At 37.4% G+C, this 23,539-nt stretch overlaps 1 long non-coding RNA gene across 1 annotated transcript; it reads left to right on the top strand.

Annotated features, from left to right (window-relative positions):
* The first annotated feature begins 7,769 nt into the window (after positions 1–7,769).
* Positions 7,770–22,478, top strand: LOC135216965 (uncharacterized). Its single transcript, XR_010314990.1, has 4 exons — positions 7,770–8,082; positions 8,560–8,709; positions 9,325–9,489; positions 21,643–22,478. It is a non-coding gene; the product is annotated as an uncharacterized LOC135216965 (long non-coding RNA).
* The last annotated feature ends 1,061 nt before the right edge of the window (positions 22,479–23,539 follow it).

Raw genomic sequence — 23,539 nt, 5'->3', positions numbered from 1 at the left:
GCTCTTACTTTCCAATTCTTATTTTTTTTTCATTTATATTTTTTTCTCTCTCTTTTTTATCACTTTCGTGCACCTTTAAACTTTAAGATAAGTCTCCGCATTTGCTTAGCTAGGATACGTTTCTTGGTATCACCAAATACATCATTCAAAGGAATTTAATTACTTCAGCCATGCAGTACTTTGGAAAGAGATGTTTGTCCTCACGATTAGGAGAGCGAATGCAAAAAGTATAATTTCTAATTTATATCTGCGTAGAAGGAAGCCCTTTTTAATAAAAGTAAGACTAATGTCTTCTACACAAACATTTAGTTCAATTTTGATCTGATGTATTGCAAATATTTTCAGCAGCTTTGCTACAGACAGACTTACAAACACAGAGGGGAAAAGCAAGGGGAAAAAAACCGCTTACCTAGCTTCCTAGAGGAGTATGCCAAGTGGCTCAAGCAGAGAGATCATGCACGCGACTGGCCCCCCTGAATTTTCCTTCCCAAAGTTCACCTGGTTTCCCTTCCCCGCATGCCACGGAGCTCTGATGCCCATGACAGACAGGCAACCAGGCAGACAGAGAACTTAGTTTTCACGCAGTCATGGCAGATACAAGTGCAGATTCAATACTGATCATCCAGTCCTTATCTGCAAGAAGAAGTGAAAGGAAAGTAAAGAGGGAATAGTTATGTCAAGTTCATCATTCAAATCGAAAAGCAAATGACACAACGCCACACGAAAATCAAGTTAATTTAAAGGACAAATCACTGATGGAGAAGTGCATGTTTTTTTGTTCTTTGAAGCATTTTCAGTAGTTAATCTTTCCATTAGTCCCTAGCTCGTAAGAGCAATGCAAGCAACTTACAGAAGGCTAACTGGCTATTTTTTCTTTTTTTTACATAGGTAGCATTGACATAATAAGCACTGAATGAAGAGGCAGAAATCATATACATATTTAATTAGTTATATCATCATCAGCTGAAGAAAACCGAAATGAAAAATTAAGTGTTATACCATAGGAATTAATAGTATATAAGAATCTGCGTCAATATGACCCCGCTCATTTGAATACTATACAAGGCAGATCTTACATACATGTATACATACATACATACATATATATATATATATATATATATATATATATATATATACTATATATATATATACTATACATATATATACATATATATATATACATATATATATATACATATATATATACATATATATATACATATATATATACATATATATATACATATATATATATATACTATATATATATATACATATATATATGTGTGTGTGTTTTAAAATACATCTAGAGTAAGGTCATTAACATCGACATCTGCAAATTCTAACAGAAAAAGTTTCATTACCAATGCTGAAATGCCGCATATATTCCATTTTTTTCCCGTTTTATGAAGGACGCTTATGTACTAAGTTACACAACGTAAATTCTACATATGAACGTCATTTCAGTAACTCTTGAAGCATTCCTTATTAGGTGCAAAAGTAATACATTTGTCAAGTAACATCCTATTTACATTATATCATTCCACAAAACTATATTTGTATTATACGAGCACATTATTAATAGACACTTTACTTAAGCATCGCCTGTAAAAGTTTTCATATATATATATATATATATATATATATATATATATATATATATATATATATATATATATATATATATATATATATATATATATATATATATTATATTATATATAGTATATATATATATATATATATATATATATATATTAAATCATAGTGATGCACGTGACTTCATTGAATAAGCGAATACCACAGGAAAATGAAAGTCAGAATATCCAAGTGTGTATGTGTATATATATACTTTATATATATATATATATATATATTATATATATATATATATATATACACATAACATGCATACATATATATATATATATATATATACACACAATTATTTCCCAGCAATCCGTTACCCTTACCAACATCAATCTAATCTTATCACAATTTCAGAAGAAGCGTTATTCACAGTGTAATTGCGACTGGGTTTTTTTTTTCTTTTTTTTTTTGAGTATGCCTACTCCAGCCTGGGTCTGTGCAAATCAATATCATTTTGACTATCATTACGTAATTAAAGATGGTCTACAAGGTTCAATATAGTTTAGAACCCTCGACAATTCATATTTTATCAAAGCGTCAACAAAATACAAATCCATGAAGTTTGTGTCAATCCTCCAATCTCAACAAAATACAAATCCACGAAGTTTCTGTCCTCCAATCACAACAAAATACAAATCCACGAAGTTTTTGTCAATCCTCCAATCTCAACAAAATACAAATCCACGAAGTTTCTGTCAATCCTCCAGTTTCAAAAAAATACAAATCCACGAAGTTTCAGTCAATCCTCCAGTCTCAACAAAATACAAATCCACAAAGTTTCTGTCAATCCTCCAGTCTCAAAAAAATACAAATCCGCGAAGTTTCTGTCGATCATCCAATCTCAACAAAATACAAATCCACGAAGTTTCTGTCAATCCCCCAATGAGAGTAAATATCGTTTGAGTGAACTAATACATAAGTTCACGTTGTTCAAAAAACTTATGTATTTAGTTTATAATGTACACCAAGAAAATGTATCATCATTAGTCTAACAGCAGACTGTAAAGACACAGGAATTATGGTTAAAAAGGAGCCACTGCTCGATAGCATTGTAGTCTCTAAGCTCAGTAGGCCAGTATGACACTCAGGATAAGACTTTCTCGTCTTAATTAAACGTTTGGAATCACTCAAACAGCAGAAAGTGCAACCTGATGCCAGCTATTGGACTTTAAGAGAAACGTTTGGAAAGTTCTCAGAAGAAGACAAGAGATTTTGACGAAATGTAAATTTGTTGGGGTTTTAAAATGACTTTCATACTGATATCTGGAATAATAAAAGTTAATCAGAAGCTGTTCGCCCATTAGCTAAAAAAAATGTGTTCTACTCTCTCTCTCTCTCTCTCTTCCATTTTTTTGCTGATTTTATGTCGAGCATCGCCGTCGGGAATTGGTTGACACATGCCACCTATGTTGACTTTGACATTAATTGTCATGATGAGACAAGCGGGGTGGGGGGAGAGGGGGTCGTTATGTGCTGAGAGAAGTAAAGATCGGGAAATTTTGCATCGTCAAGAACGTATTCGCAATAATAAAGATAGAATGGTTACACTATATCCGTGTTGACAACTTTGTATACACACAAACACACACACACACATATATATATATATATATATATATATATATATATATATATATATAGATGTATAAAACATATATATATACACATAAAATATATGACGGGAGCCATTCATTTAGAGAAATTAAATATGGTGGGCTTGGTCAACATTTGAGTGGGTGATAAACACCAACGATATACATGGAAATATCTAAGCCCATTGAACGTCCATTTTCAAGACGTGTGAACCACCAACCCTGTTCTTAAAATGCCTTCATACATATATATATATATATATATATATATATATATATATATATATATATATATATATATATATATATAATATAATATTGAAAAGAAGTAGCCCCCTTAGCAAGTCACCTCAACCACCAACCTTGCTTTTAATCATAATTAAGAGAGCTCGTTTGTTGAAACACTGATACCTGACCCTTTTTGTTATATGTGTAATGATTACATATAAATTAGAATGTACTGAGACATTCTATGTGTAGCAACATGTTGTTGTGTTAATGTGATGACTCCTGTATTCCAGTAGGAGCTTGCAGCACTTGTAAACAACAGTTAGTGAATAGCTGACATTGCCTTGACGTTGTTCTGACGACGCTTTGTATCACATCTTCGTTTGTATACACCTAGATCATCAGTTTAAAAAGGTAACGCCAACCGATGCCCCATTGGCAAAATACATGTTGTCGTTCTCTTGACAGTCTGTGCCTACGTCACAGTCCTAGTTACGTATACTCATGTGTTTGTGTAACATTGTGCAATGTATCGCTCGACTAATGTTCTCGTAACAGAATTGTATATCAGACTTCTATCACACCTCTCCGCTTGAAGAGCTATCCAAATCTTCCTGTAGATATCATTGTGATGTAAACTTGTTAAATATAACTTGTTATTTCACTATGTGTTTTACCGTCTTTAAACCTAAATACAAGAATTAACGATTGATGGGGACTTAGAAGAAATATCATCACGGACATGATACTTTGACGAAGATGTGATGTATACCAACCGCTACTTGCGAATATCATCGTAGGTCAGAAAATAACCATCGGGGTGCCGCCTTGTTAGTTAAACAATTGCAAGGCGACACCCTTATATGTATATGTACATCTTGTGACTACCTTTAAAAATTCTCCTTTCAGACAGTGCCGCCAGAATGAAGGTTGTGTAGCCTACTGCGTGTGACGTCACCATGCCGGGGAAAACCACACAGGCCCTTGCTAAAGTCATTGGGAAATCAAAAACATGTTGGCGGCAGGTCACAACGTCAGTAGCGTCTTGCCTCAGCCTGAGGCAAGATGCTACTGATGTCGCCTCCATCTCTCAGGAACAAAAAGATAATCCCTTTCCCTCAAACATAAGATTGCTTCCATTTCCTATTCAGCCCTCTCCTCACTACTATAAAACTTTCTCTCCTACTGCCGGGTACCGTAAGGTTCAAAAGGGTTACAATCCTGCCTGTCACCCTCTTTCACTTCACCAACTAACCGCCAAAAGCACTGTTTTTTTTTTTTTTTTCTTTCTTTTTTTTTTACAGATGATCCAGTTATGGGCTGCTCCAGGAGCAAGAGCCCGTGCCAGCACAAGGCTGGCTTAATCTTAAACAACAACAATAACGACAAAGCTCTTAGAACCGCCCCACATCTCCTGTTGGTCGCATTGTCCCTTTAGAAGCTCCTGCATTGAGTTGTTGCACGTGGCCTCCATATGGCCACCCCCGTCAATTTATCAGCGCATAATTCCCCTGAAGTTTCCCTCCACAGCCTATGCATCTCGACCAGGCTCCACTTGTCCCCGTTCAAAGGTAAAGTTTTTATTTCAGGTTATTTTAAATCCAGTCACGTGTTCCTACATTGTTATACTGAATTCCAATTTCTTTTCATAGTGCGTTTTCTCACAATACCATGACTGAGTCAGCACAGTGTGTAAAATTAATGTAAGCTATTTCGCATCCGAATAGTCATTTTTAGCACCTTCAGTGCCAAGGTGTAGAGAATACTCTCTAGACATTGTTAAGTGGAAGACTAGAATTCATCTTATGCCTTTCACAGTGGAATAAACCAGAGTTCTACCCAGCAGTGTCCCTTTTCAAGAGGATCATACCATAAATCCTCAGTGCTTCGAATTCTGTGAAGTTTAATCACTCGACAGGTCTCTGTTAGTTTGTCTGTTTAAATTCCTAATTCTTCTGGTCTAAGTGTTAAATTGTAAATAAATTGATTGTTAAAGTAAAACCTAAGTGTTTATCTGAAATTCCCCTGGTGGAAGTAAGGTCTTCAGCCCATTCTTAGCTCTCTTGTGTTTCCGCCTGTCGCAGTAATTGCCCAAGAAGTCCCCAAAACAAAGCCATGTAAGTAAAGGTCAGTATAATAACATAAAAATACATACATACATACATACATACATATATATATATATACTATATATAATATATATATATATATATTATCTTATATATATACATATATTGTTACATATATATGTGTATAATAATAAATGTATACATACTTATATATATAAATATATGTGTAAGCATGTATTTCAATGTATTTATATACACATGCATTTATAAGACATACATACACGTGCGTGCGCACATTATATATATTATATAATATATATATATATATATATCATATATATATAATATATATATATAAACATATATGTGTGTGTGTGCGTATACACTTAAAAGTATATATTTATGCCTTCATGTATATGCATACATACACACATTCTAACAAAGAACGGAACGAGTAAAAAATATACATAAGTACATTACGTTATCATGAAAATAAACAACGATAAAGCACAGTACCGTTATCTCAATCTCAACGTCGCGATGACAACGGATACATCGGTCATCTCATTCAAAACTCAAACAAGATAAGAATGAAAGAGTTGAGATAAGAATAAAGGACTTGTCGAAGGCGTCATTTCCAAGCAGATCCCTTCTTTACCCAGTCGCTTTCTCACGTAAATATCGCTTTGTGAAATTTCGAACGCACTCGAGAACTCAAACGCGTCTTGAATTGCATATTCTCTTAAAAGGGAAATCTATTGTTGTGTGTATTGATCTAAAAGGATATCATTCATGGTAAGATTTTTCCGTGTTTGTGAATCATGTACGGTAAGCATGGCCAGTGGTTGCGGTGGAAGTATTTGTAAACTTAAAATTCAGTTTAGTGACTTTTTTTTCGGTTTGATAGGATGTTTTAATAGCACTTTGATACGGTTCTAGGCTGAATGAGTCCCAGGTGCAAAAAAGAAATGTTAAATACATAAATATGTATATATATATATATATAATATATATATATATATATATATATGTGTGTGTATATATAGATATATATATATATATATATATATATATATTATGTGTATGTATATATAAATAAATATACATATGTGTATACATGTACGTACATACACACACAGATATAGTTCTACTAGTTCCACGCCTATAAAACTCAATCTTTAACAATGAGGTACAGTCTTGCCCTTTTTACTCTTAAGGAAGATTGAACTTCAAGTCCATGGCTCCTATACGATTGCTCCACGTGAATATTGGGTTTCACATTATGGGGGAAAAAATAATAACTATATAGTGAAATGGATTAATGTGCAAGAGATCAAAGAAAGGCTTTTGAACACCGTGTTTACGGTGAAATACGGAGCGAGAGGACACGTACTTTTCCTATGAAGAGTTTTAAAACTGCGGTTGGTTTGTTTGTTTGTATGGTTTTTACGTTGCATGGAACCCGTGGTTATTCGGCAACGGGACCAACGGCTTTACGTGACTTCCGAACCACGTCGAGAGTGAAGTTCTAATACACATCTCTCACTCCTAAAATGGAATGTCAGAGAATCGAACTCGCGACCACCGAGGTGGCACGCCAACACCATACACCACGCTACAATACTGCGGTTGGGCGGGGCTGACTCACCCCCGACCCCAGATTTAAAATGCTTCACAGGAAAGCCCTTTTGCTTTGCAATATTCTAACGTAAACACTGAGGAGATCATTAATACATTTCACTGTAAATATGTAAATTTTTATTACATGAGTTTATCGCGAATGACGAATTTCTTAGCAACAATGATAGGCAATGATGCACTCTAGTCTTCGTTTCTTTTCTTTTTTGACCTGATCTCAACTCAATATGCCTCCTTTCCAGTCCTTCCAGCAGCAGGCCACTGATGGAATGTACGATCTGCCGCCGGGAGGAATACGACCGCCTGAACCACAAGTCATTCGTTCTCAAGTGCTCGCACTCCTTCTGCTTCAGCTGCCTGAAGAGAATGGTGGAAAATAACGAAAAACGGTGCCCCCTCTGCCGAGGGCAATTCCAAGTCAGCTCCCACGAGGACCTGACCATTCACATGGAGCCTGCTTGCCTTTGTAAACTACCTGAATCACGAACGGATGCACCGACCAGCACGCAAAGCTCTCGATGATGGATCGCCGTACATACGGGAGATGTTACGAAGCAAATTTTCAGGTGTTCCGCATCAACAAAAGAGAATTGCAGAGTTGCAGAAACTCAATAAAACCGTCACGGAAGACATCGTGGTGAAGCTGAAACACGTTGTCTCTGAAAACAACAAAATGATACAGAGGTTACAGAGATACAATACGGAAATCGGTAATGTCACGAAATCGGTTTCAGAAAAGCAAGCGGCCATCAGGGCAGCAAAGAATACATTGAGAAACGCGGAGAGCCCCACCGAATATGATCGGATTATGGACGTCGTCAATGACATGATCAAATCGCAGAAACACTGTCAGGGAGATGACCTCGAACATGAACAAAACGTTACTGGAGAGAACTACAATGGTCAGTTATTTTTTGTTTATTCTCTCTCTCTCTCCTCTCTCTCTCTCTCTCTCTCTCTCTCTCTGACTCACTTTCAAGAATTCGAAATGACATCGATTTCGAAATTCTGACGCTAGCAAAACACATCACTTTGTATTTCTGAAACGCCAGCGCAAATTGTTAGAAGCCTTCGGCTGGCGTCATTCCCTGTATTTTCACTTTGTTTCACTTTGTTTGGTTTTATGTACAGCCCTCCACAGGGATGATTCTCTCTCTGAAGGGCCTTTGTACATTTTCAAATAAGTTGCTGCTTATATTCCATAATATATTATATAATTGTCTTTTAGTGCATTTCTCTCCCGCAGAATAGGAGAGTCTTTAGTTCTTTTTTAAATTTGCTTTCTTCTTCTATGATCTTCATTTCAAGCGGTAATCTGTTGTATAGTTTGGTGCGTATGTTCAAATGCTCTCTCACCTGACTTACAAGGAACTTTTCAGGAACAAAATGCTACAAGAATCAACATAGAACTAATCCAGGAACTCTTGCAAGGCATAAATTTAGAAGAAAATTGAAGAAGGGCACAAAATTATCTTTTTCCCGAACTTGGTGCAGTGGCGGCCGGTGTCAGCGCCCATAATTATGTATCGGTAAGTTCAGGTTTGTTTTACTTTTCGTATAGAGAGCAATTGAATTGTGTGTATATATGCATGTGTTAAAGAGATCCTCACATGAAAATAAAAGGAGATACCATGACTTCCACTTCGCAATAAAAATAAAAAACCTTGGTATCCCATTCTCTTATTTTCATGTAAGGGTCTCCTAAATTCTTCAGCCACTTGGCCATTGTGGAAGTCCATGACACGTACTCGTACACAGGTCAAATCCTCATTTACGATCAATATTTAGGTACAGAAGTATATTCATGTTTTCCTTTCATGTATCACCTATAACTAGAGATACTAAAGCAGACAAATTTTAAGCTGGCAAAGGTCATGATGAGATCAAATGTTAGATGAAATGCCTTACCTTGTTATTTAATCGTGGATAGATTGAGAGGGGTTTACACACTTCAGGGTCTGTGAAGGTCTTGCCTGTTTCTATGTGGACAAGAACACTCCGATTTACCTGTTTCTATGTGGACAAGAACAGTCTGAGCTTTCTTCCTTGAAACCTGTCTGTTGGCTGAAGATCTCAATCGCAATACTTGGCACAATATAACATAAGAAAAGTATACTAGCGTTTCTAAACATGATACGCAACAGGTAGACGACCTCAAGAAGACCAGGCAGCAAGTGTACGCCGTGAAAGTCATCGACGGACGAAGGAGATTTGCTAAAATCGTTAAATCAGGTCAGAATTCCAAGACCCTCTACGTCCACAGACTGAAGGATGAACTTCACATCCCTCCCACCGCGCAGCTTATTGAGGTAAGTTACTGAAGGACCATGCCCCGAGGTTTTTTTTTTTTTTTCATCTGACGAATCGTTCAGGCAATGGAATTTGTCAGAACTACCCACTAAAGTATTCACAGCATCAGGGACAAGCATGGTAAAAGCAATTACTCATCTAATAAGGGAGCTAATAAGGGAGTTATGTGAAATTTAAAACGTATAAATGAATCAAATGACGGAATTAATAGAGTTTTATTATTTCTTTTGGTTGGTAAAAAAAGCACATTCATTCCTATACCATCACCAGAATCTGATGTTACATTTATCATTCCTACCTTTCTTCAAAGTACTTCAACAAATTATCTGCTCTTACTCTGCCAACATCCACACTAACATTTATTGCTAAATCTCTCTACTCTCTTAATCACTGGCTAACTCTTTCCCTATCCCCTGCAGTCTCTTGCCACTATCACCAACCAAGCATGTATCATCTGCAAACACCCATCATTTTGCTCTCTTTTCAAGAAATCTTTTCTGTTTTACAACTCAGCGCCTTCATTTTCTGTCCTCTTTCTGACACTTCACATCACTCGAGCGATAGAAATTTTAAATTTTCATTGAAGCAATACACGTTCTTCTTAGAACTAATTGCATACCAAGGAACAACCTCTCGTGTGCACTGAACTATATAGACGTTTTGCTTTCTTAATTAAAATTATGACCCTTTTGTTATCTTAGTCTCTCGGTCAAGACGCACCAAGCACCTTCCCAGGTATCATTGAGGCAGATTATGCTTTACAATTCTTATTAACCTTCATCAACTGACCCAATCATAAAGGAGCGTTTACTCCCATCTCCTATTTGCTTGAAACCTTCCTTTCATCCAGGATTAACAGAGTACAGGGTTAGACCATCTCATCGTTACGGAGCATATTTGTGACGTCATTAGTAGGTGGCCATAAAAGAAAACCAAGAAAACAAATAAATTATGGGTCACTATGGGAATTGTTTGCCCACACCCATTGTCTATCTCTTTCACGACCTTGTGTGAGAGTGGTCCCCATTAATCTCCAGGTACTGGATGATAGTTTCCTTGTTCTTCACTCTGGTGGGGTCAAATACTGACTGATGACTTTTTTTTACCGGAACCTTATGTTGTAAATTTATTTGTACATATCCATTTTCTAACCTTTAACGAAGTCACTGCTAAGAGCTACAAAATAACTATACTTTTCTTTAGTATAAGCTCTGCAAAAATTATATTATATTTTGAATAATCTGATTAATTTTACTTATCATTTAAAATATTTGATAGATAGATTTAATAAATAGATTTAACTGTCCCTTCAAATTAGTTAAGAAATTGTTTAATTGATTTAGAGAGTGATAAGAACCATTGACCTGGCATAGGCTTTTTCTGGGGGTAGCGAGAGGTCGAGCGCAGGTTTTTGGGACCTTGTTCAAACAGACAGCAACAGAAGACGGGCGACAACTTGTTTCGTCAACTTCGTCTGGAGTTTAATTTACATAGTGTAGGGTTTTAGAAACTAATATCCCTTAAGATAATTGGTTTGTATGATCTCCTTTCCTGTTTGTATCTATCCTAACCCATATCCTATCCGAATCCTTATCTGCAACCAAAACTTGAAACGGCCATTCACACTGATCTGTCGGCGGAAAATTCGGTAAGTAAAATAACATTTCTTGTCAAAGTACCAATTTATTCCCACGAATGTAATTAGAGGTCGCTGGGTTTGCTGATTAGATATATAGGATTTGTTTTTTAGTTTAGGAGTGAATTAAGAGGTGTGCGTCCAAACTGGGTTAACTTAAAGGTAGGTCAACATTCCAATTTTCCACAAAGGCTAGACCGCCATTATCGGACGGCTGATTTGATCCAACGGTCATTCGTTAGCAAGCGGTTTCGTCTTTTAACGTTTAACTTACTTATTTAAGACGTAATACACTGTTTTTCTTTACCTTAACTAAATTTTGAGCCCTTTTACGTACTTAGGCTATTGTAATATTGGAGTTTGTGAGAATTAATTAGGCATAGACTCAGATTAAACAATTTTACAGGGGCTTATATAATTACATAGGTGTAGTAGAAAATTTAGTCAAAATTAGGTCTGTCTGTTTACTTAGCATTACTATTTGGGATTAGTTTACCTTAATTTTACTTTAACCGGGTCGAAACTTAATTGAATTCTGGGACCAAACTGAACTGCCCTGGGAATTTTATGGCCTTGGTTTAATTTATTCATAGTCCTTATTAGATTAATTGCATTTACCTAAATTACTCTTACCTGAATTTAACTAGCCTACTTAAACTTACAAAGCAATTATTAATCCTTTGGATTTTCTGGCACAAGTCTGAAAACACGTTAGGCGCACGGAAGAATTGAGTGCTTAACAGCCCGTATTATACCATTTACTATTATACTAGAGAACACTCTGTGGAAGGAATTAACCTCGTAATTTTGTAGAGTATATTCCTTCAATCTTCCCACTGAGTGAAACAAATTTCCCACAAAGGAAGATTGGCATCCCCAGTGGGATGTTTTAAGGCCTGTATTGTTGTCCAGGGATTTTTTTTTTTTTTTTTTGCTTTGTTACCTTTTAAACTCATAAAATGTCTGCGACACAATTAGCATATTCCCTCCAACTTTATGAGGAAACCTGCAAGGATCTATGCGTAAGCGCTGCTGACCTAATTCAAAGGGCAAGTGATGTTGAGTCCTCGACCTTGGAGGCATATCGTCTTAGGCTAGAGTCTCAAATAAAGAAGTATGAAGAACTCAACTTTAAGTACTTAGTTCAACTTGGAGAAGAAGGGTTCTCTGAGCAAGACCCTGATGGAACACAGCTCACTGCAAAGCAGCGTCATGCCAACCAAATCATCATACAAAGCACCGAAGTTTTGGAGAAACTAAAAATCATTTGCCTGGAAGCCAAACCCCAGAGTATTGCAACAGAGTTTAGGCCATTGCATCAGGTTAAGTTGCCGTCTTTATCACTACCCCCTTTTTGGATATTTTTGAGTCTAATGTTCACTCTCGTCCAGACTTGAGAGCTGTTGACAAATTTAATTACCTGAAGGGATGTTTGAAGGGTGAAGCTCTAGCTCTGATTAAAAATATCCTTGTCATGAATGAAAACTATTTAGACGCCATTGACATGTTGAAGAAAACTTTTGCTGATCCAGAGAAAATAACCTCATCTCTAATTTGTCAAGTAGCATGCCTGCCTAAGCCTTCTGCAGATCTGGATTCACTACATGGCTTCCGGGCTAAACTTGAACAATATGTTAGAGGCATAGAAAGAAACAAACCTAATTCGGATCACTGTACCTGGATACTTGGTCCTTTAGTTTTCCAAAAACTACCTGGCAAGGTGAAAGAACAAATCCAAAACAAGTGTGGACAGGACTACCCCTCACTCCTAGATACTAGAGAGGGGCAAGTTAAGATAATCCTGACCTTGTCTTCTTTGGATTTTGAACCCAGGGATAAGAATAAGGATTACTCACATAGAAAACCCAAGCCTAACCAAAGTTCTCATAGACCAGGTAATCAGACCAAAACTCAGGTTAGTTCTTACACCCCTAAGAAACATGATGTTACGAATCTGAGTATTTCTGTCAATCCAGGTCAGCCTAATAAGACCGCTAGAACTCAAAGTTGTGTATTCTGTGATAGACCAGAACATAAAGCCTACCAGTGTGACATTTACAAGACCACGCAAGAATGCATTTCAAGACTTACTGCACAAAATCGTTGCATGAAATGCACTTCACCTAACCATAAGACAACAGATTGTCTTGTAAAGTTCCAAAAAGGTCTGTCATGTAAAACTGGACTACACCATTCAGCATTGTGCCCTGATTCATAACTGAAGTCTCTGCTGTGAACTATTGTGGAGACAATGACAGTGACAAAGACTTAAAGTCACAAACAAGTGGAATTCTCCCTACCGCCTTAATGAAAGTGGTGTGTCCGCCCTCAGGCAACACCAAGGAACTTAGATCACTGTTTGATTCTGGGACGCAACACACCTTCATCACACAAGAGGCAGTGGAAGAGTGTAAACTTGTACGAAACAATCCTGTCCAACTGAGCATCAGTGGGTTCTGGGATACCAAAGAACCTAGAGAATATAGTACAGTCACTGTACCTGTCAGGATAAACGATGACAGCCTTGTAACATTAAAGGCTATTGTCGTACCTAAACTACCTCAGAGCGCTAGGCCTCTTGGACTCTGTAAGATAGTCTCTGAACTGAAGAGCCAGAAGGTCACCTTAGCTGATCCTAACTTGTCAAGTACGTAGTCAGATTGACCAGGTGAAACTGCTTGTTGGCACAGATCACTACTTTGACTTTATCCATTCTCCACAAGCAAATGGAGTGAACCTGATTGAGTCCTCCTTAGGATATCTGGTCGCTGGTAAACTGCCTAGTAATGACACCCCTATCAGTACTCATTCTGTAACTGTAAAGAGACTGGCAGTTGATGAACCTTCCAAAGCTGCTCTAGAGATACCACTTGAGATGTCTGATAGCAAATTTGCTGAAGACCCCATCCAACAGCTTTGGACTCTAGAATCAGTCGGAATTGTGGATCAAGATGTCACCCGAGGATAAATTTGTACTTTAAGAATTCAAGAATTCCATCAATATGGTTGAAGGACGATATGAGGTATCTCTCCCCTGGAAAGTCGATAAGAAACAACTCCCTACCAACTTAGCACTCTCAAGGAAAAGACTGAACAGTACTATTCACAAGCTGAAACAAACTAATAAATATCTGGAAATTTATGACCAGATCATCAAAGAACAACTGTCTCTCGGCTTCATTGCAACAGTGCCAGAAGAAGACCACAAGTTGACAAATGTCCATTATTTACCCCATTTACCTGTGATTAAGGATTCAACTACAACGCCCATTCGTATTGTATTTGATGCAAGTGCCCGGATGGAAAAGCAGGCCCCTAGTCTGAATGATTGCTTATACTCTGGCCCATCCTTGACTAGTCATCTAACCGACTTCCTGTTGAAATTCTGTCTCAACCCATTTGCGGTATCGGCAGACATCAGCAAAGCCTTCTTACAGGCAAGTCTCCAACCTAGAGATCATGATTATACACGTTTCATCTGGCTAAAAGATCCTAACAATGAAAAGGACCTTCAAGCCTATAGGTTTAGATCTTTGGAGCCACCTGCTCGCCATTTCTACTCCAGTCGACCTTGCAACATCACTTTGAAACCTACCCCACTTCACCTGAAGTTAGTTTCCTCATGACCAAATTTTATGTGGACAACTTAATTGGTTCCTTACCTATAACAGTCAGCCTCTACAGCCTTTACAAGGTTACAAAGGAAGTTCTGTCAGATGCCGGAATGCCTTTAAGAGAATGGATCAGTAATGATCCAACCTTCAACGAAATGGTAACAGAAGAAGGTGATGGAACAACAGAAGGCTCAGATCTTGTCAAAGTTCTAGGATTTCATTGGAACAACAAGACTGACCACTTAAGCATAAAACCCCCTACCTTTGAGGAAGCTCTGCTTACCAAACAGCTACTTTTGAGCAACCTTTCAAAAGTATTTGACCCTCTAGGATTGTTTGCACCCATAATTGTACTGGCCAAAGTTCTTATGCAAAAGGTCTGGAAACTATCTAAAAGGTGGGATGAGATTTTGCCACCAGAACTTCAAGAAGAGTGGTCGAAGATCAAGAAAGACCTTGAGAACATATCATACCAGGAATTCCCACACTTCACAGCCAACAGAGGGACCAACTACTCTCTTCATGTATTCTGTGATGCTAGTGAAAAGGCCCATGGAGCTGCAGCCTATTTCATGGACCAACACGAAGGTGCAAACCTGGTTTTCTCCAAAGCAAGAGTGGCCCCTCTCAAAAAGAAAAGCATACCACAACTTGAGCTGACTGCCAACTATAGTGCAGTCAAAATAGCTGACTACCTCAGAACCGTTTTCACTACCGATGGTGTCAAGATTACTGACACTGTCATATGGTCTGACAGTAAAGTTGCCCTACACTGGATTCAAAACGACAAATCTAAAAACGTCTATGTCCACAACAGGGTGAATGAGATAAGTCAAGTCACTGAAGTGAGGTACCTCTATGTACCTGGTGAAGAAAACCCAGCAGACCTTGTCTCTAGAGGAATTTCCATGCGGCAGTTTAAGAAAAGTCAAATTTGGTTCCATAGCCCAAGTTGGCTCCCGAACCCAGAGATGTGACCAGAGCAGACAGAAGTATCTACATGCTGCCCACCTGAAACACCTGAAGAAGTTTTAACTACAGTTGTCAGTGAAGAAGCTACTTGTCCCATAGAGATCCGTAGGTTCGCTGCCCTTCCTAAACTTATAAATGTCACTAAGTTAGTAATTAAGTTCACTAGGCTCCTTAAACGTACCATTGGGAATCTTAAAACTAAGAACTCGGGACCCGTAAACTCTGAAAATGTCGAAGTACAGAACTCAAAAGCATTACGAATTCTTATTGGCTTCACACAGAGTCAGTATTTCCCAGAGGAGTTGTCATACTTTAACAAGAATTCCACAAAATTCCAACCAGAGTTAAATGCCTAGGCTTGTTCTTGGATGAGAGTGGACTTTTGCAATGCACTGGGAGACTACAAAATGCAGACCACCTTCCATATAGCAGTAAATTTCCTCTGCTTTTACCTCCAAATTCTCCTTTGACTGGACTTATAATCATTCAGGCACATGAAAATGTTCTTCATGCAGGCGTTCAAGACACAATTTGCAAGGTGAGAGAAGACTACTGGATACCAAGACTGAGTAAGTGTGTCAAGAAGATGAAAACAAAGTGTCACCTATGTAACCGTCTGGAAGGACCTGCCTTGCGCAGGTCTCCTCCGCCACCTCTACCGGCTTGCAGAGTGAACAGTCTCTGGCTGTTTGAGGTGACTGGAGTAGATTTGACTGGACAAATTCTTATCTGCAATCTAGCCACTAAAGAAATGGACAAGGTTTACATAGTCGTGTTCACTTGTACCTCAACACGAGCTTGTCACCTGGAAGTGGTAAAAGACTTAACCAGCACAGCTTTTCTCAATTCCTTCAGGCGATTCACTGCACGAAGATCTTGCCCTCGTCGAATGATTTCTGACAACGCCACTAACTTCAAAACTGGCTCTTCCTTGATTCAGTCTTTGTATGATGACACTGACGTACAGTCCACACTGACTAGGGAAAATTGTAAATGGACATTCATCACACCTAGGGCACCCCATCAAGGAGGCTTCTATGAGAGGATGGTTGGCGGTGGCAAATCAGCACTAAAGAAAGCTATATTCAAGAAGAGGATTAATTCTGATGAACTGAATACCATTGTTACTGAGATAGAGCGTCGTTTTAACAATAGACCTCTTACATATGTGGATGCTACATCTCCAGATACCTTCGATGCCCTTACCCCTTCTCACCTGTTGTATGGCTACCGGTTAAACTCGTTGCCCACTACCATAGATCGGGACTACCTGAATGACCCAGATTTTGAGCTTTACCACGAACAATGTAATGAGAGATTCAAGTTTGTATCTCAGGTAATACATGCATTCCAAGAACAGTGGGAGAAGGAATACTTGCAGTCCCTAAGAGATAGACACTATTTCAACGGGGATACAACCTAACCGTTCCAAACTAAGATTAAAGTAGGAGATGTGGTGTTAGTACATAATGACACCCCTCGTTGCATGTGGAAATTGGCAAGGGTCATTCAGCTGATGCCCAGCTCTGATGGACTGGTCAGAGTTGTGAAGCTACAGACCAGCAATGGAGAAGACAACTCCTGTCAGTTTTGACAAACAAACTTTACCCGCTGGAGGTCTCTAAGCCAGAGGATGTGTATACTCTAGATGCTGCGGAGCAAAATTTAGGAGACAGTCAAAATTCTGAAGGCTATCAAGCAGAAGAAGAGAGACCGAAGAGAAGAGCCGCCACCAACTCGAGGCGATTCTTACAGCAGTTGATTAATGATGAAGCTGTTTAACCTGACACAAAACTGTGTGTTTTGTGTTAACTCCCCCCGGGAGGATGTTGTAAATTTATTTGTACATATCCATTTTCTAACCTTTAACGAAGTCACTCCTAAGAGCTACAAAATAACTACAGTGGTCCCCCCTTTTTCGCGGGGGATGCGTACCAGACCCCCCCGCGAAAAGTTAGAATCCGCGAATGTTTGGAACCCCTATAAAAACGCTAAAAACAGCCTATTTTGCTAGTTAAAACTTAAGAAAAACCACTAAAAATTTTCATACTTGGTTTTTTTAATAGTTTTATCACAAAAAGTGCATTTTATGATGAAATTGATAACAAAAACCAGGAATTTGTGGATATTTCTCATAGAAAAATACCGCAAATGTGCGAATCTTCCGCAAATAATGCAGGGAAACGTTCCCGAGAGAAATCCGTGAATGTGTGAGTCCGCGAATCCGGAGAACGCAAATACAGGGGGTCCACTGTATACCCCATTTTCTTTAGTATAAGCTCTGCAAAAATTATATTATATTTTGAATAATCTGATTAATTTTACTTAGCATTTAAAATATTTGAAAGATAGATTTAATAAATAGATTTAACTGTCCCTTCAAATTAGTTAGGAAATTATTTAATTGATTTAGGGAGTGATAAGAACCATTGACCTGGCATAGGCTTTTTCTGGGGGTAGCGAGAGGTCGAGCGCAGGTTTTTGGGACCTTGTTCAAACAGACAGCAACAGAAGACGGGCAACAACTTGTTTCGTCAACTTCGTCTGGAGTTTAATTTACGTAGTGTAGGGTTTTAGAAATTAATAACCCTTAAGATAATTGGTTTGTATGATCTTTCCTGTTTGTATCTATCCTAACCCATATCCTATCCGAATCCTTATCTGCAACCAAAACTTAAAACGGCCATTCACACTGATCTGTCGGCGGAAAATTCGGTAAGTAAAGTAACATTTCTTGTCAACGTACCAATTTATTTCCACGAATGTAATTAGAGGTCGCTGGGTTTGCTGATTAGATATATAGGATTTGTTTTTTAGTTTAGGAGTGAATTAAGAGGTGTGCGTCCAAACTGGGTTAACTTAAAGGTAGGTCAACATTCCAATTTTCCACAAAGGCTAGACCGCCATTATCGGACGGCTGATTTGAGCCAATGGTCATTCGTTGGCAAGCGGTTTCGTCTTTTAACGTTTAACTTACTTATTTAACTTAACTTACTTATTAAGACGTAATACACTGTTTTTTGTTTCTTTACTTAACTAAATTTTGAGCCCTTTTACGTACTTAGGCTATTGTAATATTGGAGTTTGTGAGAATTAATTAGGCATAGACTCAGATTAAACAATTTTACAGGGGCTTATATAATTACTATAATTACATGGGCGTAGTAGAAAATTTAGTCAAAATTAGGTCCGTGTTAGAATTATCTAACTCAAATCAATTTTAAGGCAAGTCTTTATACTTCAACTTACCTGCACCATTATCCAGAACAATTTCTTCTTGGCTTCGAATTTTGATTCCTTAATTAATTCACTTTTTATCGGCAGAAAAAAGAAGTTCTTCTGTCCGACAGGTACCACAAGACTACTCTCCTTGTCGGATCAAAAACAGTCAACAACTCCGTTTTCTTTCGCTTGTCCGAAACTCTCGAACAACGTTGAAATATAAAGACGGGAAAGCAAAACTGTTTCCTTATAAGGAATACATTTAACATTAAATTAATTAATTCAATTAGAATACAAAAAGGGGAAAGTTAAGAATTTACATTTAATATTAACAAACGGCAATCATTCAGTTTACTTTCCGTCCATAAACGAACACCAGAAATGGGGACAAAAAGTAAGAAACAAACGAACTAGTCAATTCGACTATTCTCCCACGAATGAAATTACCATTCTCCAATCAACTATTTCTATAGTCCGTCTGTTTACTTAGCATTACTATTTGGGATTGGTTTACCTTAATTTTACTTTAACCGGGTAGAAACTTAATTGAATTCTGGGACCAAACTGAACTGCCCTGGAATTTTATGGCCTTGGTTTAATTTATTCATAGTCCTTATTAGATTAATTGCATTTACCTAAATTACTCTTACCTGAATTTAACTAGCCTACTTAAACTTGCAAAGCAATTATTAATCCTTTTGGATATTTTTCTGGCACAAGTTCTGAAAACACGTTAGGCGCACGGAAGAATTGTGTGCTTAACAGAGCCCGTATTATACCTTACTATATTACTAGAGAACACTCAGTGGAAGGAATTACCCTCGTAATTTTGTAGAGTATATTCCTTCAATTTTCCCACTGAGTGAAACAAATTTCCCACAACTTAGTCAGATCGGCGTCATGCGCGAGATTGTCCTATTTTGGTCAGAAGTGGTCCACCCCTATGCTTTATCAATCCTGCTTTCATCCAGACATACTACATAATTATCCTGTCCAGCACTCACGTTTAATGCACTTACTACTCTCTTTCTCCCTCTCTCTCTCCTCTTCTCTTCCTCCCCCTCTCTTCTCCCTCTCCTCTCCTCCTCTCCCGTTGTGGACCACACACACACCCACCCCCCCAATATACTAGTCTCTACTCCCATCATGCAATCTAAGCTTCCCTCTCCTCTCTCTCTCTCCTCCCTCCTTCCTCTCCTCTCTCCTCTCATCATCTCTCTACTCACACCACACACACTTACACTACACACACATCGCATAATATATATATTATATATATATATATATAATTATTATATTATATATATATATATTATTATATATATATATATATATATATATATAGTCTCAGTAATTGGGCGGCTACTTGGAAATCTTAGCTTGATGATGAATAATAGTGCCAAGACTAGGAAAAGACATTCTTTAATATTACGAGCTTTCGAGGTTTAAAACCTCATCTTCAGGCTGAAAAAATGACAAGGATGAGAAATCACTAAAAAATTACATTAAAAAATTAATTTTGTCTGATTAAAAAGCTTCAGTAAAACATAAAAAAACAAAACGAACATCACATACAAACTAAAAATTAAAAAAAAATTACGAAAAAACTAAAACAAAGCGCAAATCATACAAAAACAGAGATAAAAATAAAAATAATATGAAAGGTAAACAAACTACACTCAAAAATAAAATAGCTAACGACCCACTTTGTGGTACCTACCATGGAAACTAGAATGATAGCTAGTTGAATACCGGACGAGTTGTTGTTCAATTCCAATTCGGTTTCATTTTCTTAATAAACAGCGACTCTGAAATTAAAAGGTCCAGTCTATTTGAGCAAAAAGACAGTACTCTAAAATCCTTTCACTCACCTAGATTTTAGAGTACTGTCTTTTTGCTCAAATAGACTGGACCTTTTAATTTCAGAGTCGCTGTTTATTAAGAAAATGAAACCGGAATTGAACAACAACTCGTCCGGTATTCAACTAGCTATCATATAGTTTCATAGTAGGTACACAAAGTGGGTCGTTAGCTATTTTATTTTTGAGCGTAGTTTGTTTACCTTTCATATTATTTTTATTTTTATCTCTGTTTTTGTATGATTTGCGCTTTGTTTTAGTTTTTTCGTAATTTTTAGTTTGTATGTGATGTTCGTTTTATTTTATGTTTTTTACTGAAGCTTTTAATCAGACAATTAATTTTAATGTAATTTTTAGTGATTTCTCATCCTTGTCATTTTTTCAGCCTGAAGATGAGGTTTTAAACCTCGAAAGCTCGTAATATTAAAGAATGTTCTTCCTAGTCTTGGCACTATTATTCATCATCAAGCTTATATATATAATATAATATATATATATATATATATATAGTATATATATATATATATATATATATATATATATATATATATATATATATATATATATATTTATATTATAATTTAATATGTGTTTTATTTCCTTTGTAGTATTTCTAAATTTGCATTACGTGAAACTCCGTTACTTTGCACTGAAAGGAACGTCATGAGTTTGAATTAATGTAAATTTAGGAATACTAAACAGAGAGAGAGAGAGAGAGAGAGAAGAGAAGAGAGAGAGAGAGTTAGAAGAGATTAAGAGAGAGATTGAGGGAGAGAGAGAGAGAGAGAGAGTTCTTTTGTGGTATCTATAAGTTTTTGCATTACTACCAACTTATGTCGTTCCTTTCAGTACGAAGAGGTAAAGAAGTTGACATACGACTGCGATCGCCTGACGTTTATGGACCTGAGAGCCAGAGGGAGACCTCCCGTGAGAATCGTCATCAAATACTACAGCGAAACGAACTTCATCAATCACGTTAAAAACCACGTCCTCCTGTGTACGGGGGAAAGGGGTCCTACGTACGCAAACTCCAAAATCCTCGAGGTGATGCAAAAGGGAAAATCCAACGAGTTCCTCGTCTTGGGAGACTTCGAGCGGAACAACGGAACTGCCGGCAGGGCGCTCGTGTCGGGGAGAGAGGGAACATGAGTGGTGGAAGAATGGCGGCAGCTGGGGGATGTTGTCAACGTTTGTAAGTCAGCATGGATCCACCGAGGCGACGGCGTCGCAGTTTCGCATCCTCACTCAGAGGTGTTTGGCGTCGCAGATATTTGCCTGCGTCAGCGAGGGACTCGATCAATTGAGACGTTACGTTCAGGAGTGTGACGATGTGAGGGAGATCAAAATAAGCGACTGTGGAAGGGTTATCCATTGCTGAAGTCAAGCATTTGCAGAGGACGAGCAAGCAAGAAGGGAAAGAAAGTGGAATGGTTACCCATTGCCTACGTCAAGCAAACAAGCAGGGAAAGAAAGAACGATAAGAAAACAATAGTGGAAAGAACTGCTTATAGTTTTTGTTTCCGACGTTCAGTTTTGCTATAAAGAAAATGTGGTATAGTTCACAGATATACAAATCATCACTCAGCACTATGCTCATTTACATCTTTTCCACAATCCTTTTCTATGTATGTCTGGCGTGAATGAAGTAACCCACTGATCTCCTTACACCTGTGTAGGTTCCCTAAGCCAAAATGAATGAATAAACATTCCTTATATAATTTTCTCCTTTTTTTAATTACTGAATTAATCTTTACATGAATATTAGAAATTTTAAAAAAGTTAAAAAGCAACCGTATTCAGATATAAAAACAATACTAGGGGGGGAATTGCTTCAGGTATGTTATAAATGTAAAATACAAAAAAAACAAGCTTTCGTTTTTAATTCGGTTGGGTTTTTTTCTCTTTCATTTGAAAACGTGTTTAGTGCCTGATAAAATGAGAAATTCATAAATCTATATTTTATTGCCATTATTGATTTTACTGCCAGAAATGAATGACCAATTCTGACAGTTTACGACACCCTTTTCTGTTTTACGTGGACGTGATGGGCCTTTTACTACTAACTAGTTTGTAATCATATGCGTGAGCATGTGCCTGCAAGAAATCTCTCTCTCTCTCTCTCTCTCTCTCTCTCTCTCTCTCTCTCTCTCCCTCTCTCTCTCTCTCTCTCTCTCTCTCTCTCAGGAAAACACCACAATAGATTTTTCTACATTCATACTATTGTTGCTGTTTGTTTTGGGGACAGAAAAATCTTCACACTTGCTGTTTATAGATAAATATAGATAGATAGATAGTTTAGTTATAAATATATAGATGGGTACACTTTTCTTTTCCCCTGTATCTATGTATTTGACTTGGTTTACAGGTCATGATGAAAGAAAAATGGAGTTCTAACTCTTGACTGAGGATTCCTGAACTGAATTTAGAAAAGCATGTCTACTGGGTGGTTATCTATTATCTAGGTGCTTGTTTCAATTACATAATGCAAACACTTGCACTCCTCTAACCCCATATAGATATAGATATAACTGAGAGCCTCTCGTGAAAAGAACTACTATGAGATGCAGGGTCTCTGTAACACGGTTTTTTGGACTTTGCTCCTTGTCAAAGCATCGGATGTAGCTGAAAGTTGACATACGTATATTTTACAACCACACAAAATTTTGTCAGCATTATCAATAACCTAAACCCGATAGTTTTAATTTTTATAGAGTAAAAATGATCTAGCCGACGCCATGGCCAATGA

The sequence above is a fragment of the Macrobrachium nipponense genome, chromosome 7 (assembly GCF_015104395.2).
Source record: "Macrobrachium nipponense isolate FS-2020 chromosome 7, ASM1510439v2, whole genome shotgun sequence".
In the NCBI taxonomy this organism is placed as follows: domain Eukaryota; kingdom Metazoa; phylum Arthropoda; class Malacostraca; order Decapoda; family Palaemonidae; genus Macrobrachium; species Macrobrachium nipponense.
This window is presented reverse-complemented; position numbering and strand designations above follow the sequence as displayed.